This window comes from Odontomachus brunneus, unplaced genomic scaffold (assembly GCF_010583005.1).
Source record: "Odontomachus brunneus isolate Ranch 3 - 2012 unplaced genomic scaffold, Obru_v1 Obru_scaffold_192, whole genome shotgun sequence".
In the NCBI taxonomy this organism is placed as follows: domain Eukaryota; kingdom Metazoa; phylum Arthropoda; class Insecta; order Hymenoptera; family Formicidae; genus Odontomachus; species Odontomachus brunneus.
The window spans coordinates 472,409-473,094 of NW_022639642.1; positions in this window are offsets into that span (position 1 = coordinate 472,409).

Below are 686 nucleotides of genomic sequence, written 5' to 3' on the forward strand. Positions count from 1 at the left end.
TAAATATGTCAGGTAAGTTTTTTTAATACTTCCCAAATAGCATTGCATACTTCGGGAATAAATTTATACATAGTCGATTTTCCAATGCGAAAAAACCAGGATGTAGTAGCCATGAGCAAGAAAACTATAAATAATATTGAAATTTGTAATGCTTTTTATGGAAGAAATATATTTGTAGAAAAAAATTATATTTAAATTAATAAGCAAACTATACCCAGCAAATACAACGTTACATGTAACATATATGTTAGCTGTAATTTCCTACTCAACAATATAACTGTTATATAACACGTATGTTATATAACAGTTATATTGTTGAATAGGAAATTACAATTAATATATATGTTACATGTAACGTTGTGTTTGCTGGGTAATAATTACAATTGTAAAATATAATTTATGAACTAACCTCAATGTTGCAGCAATTCTAATTTCAGTTGGTAACGGTTCCCTTTTATTTTTTTTTTTTTGTAATTTTGGTTTTAATAGATTATGCAAATAATCAAACTGTTGTACAGACATTCTAGTAACTTTAAAAAATTCTTCATAATCACTTGTTTCAAAATATCTAAAAACTTTTTGATGAGCACCTAACTCATTTCTTATATTTGTGGATATGTGGAGTTTTACCCACCATCTTATTGTTTTTCGTCGTCTTCGTAAAAGTATTTTTATTTTTAACAATT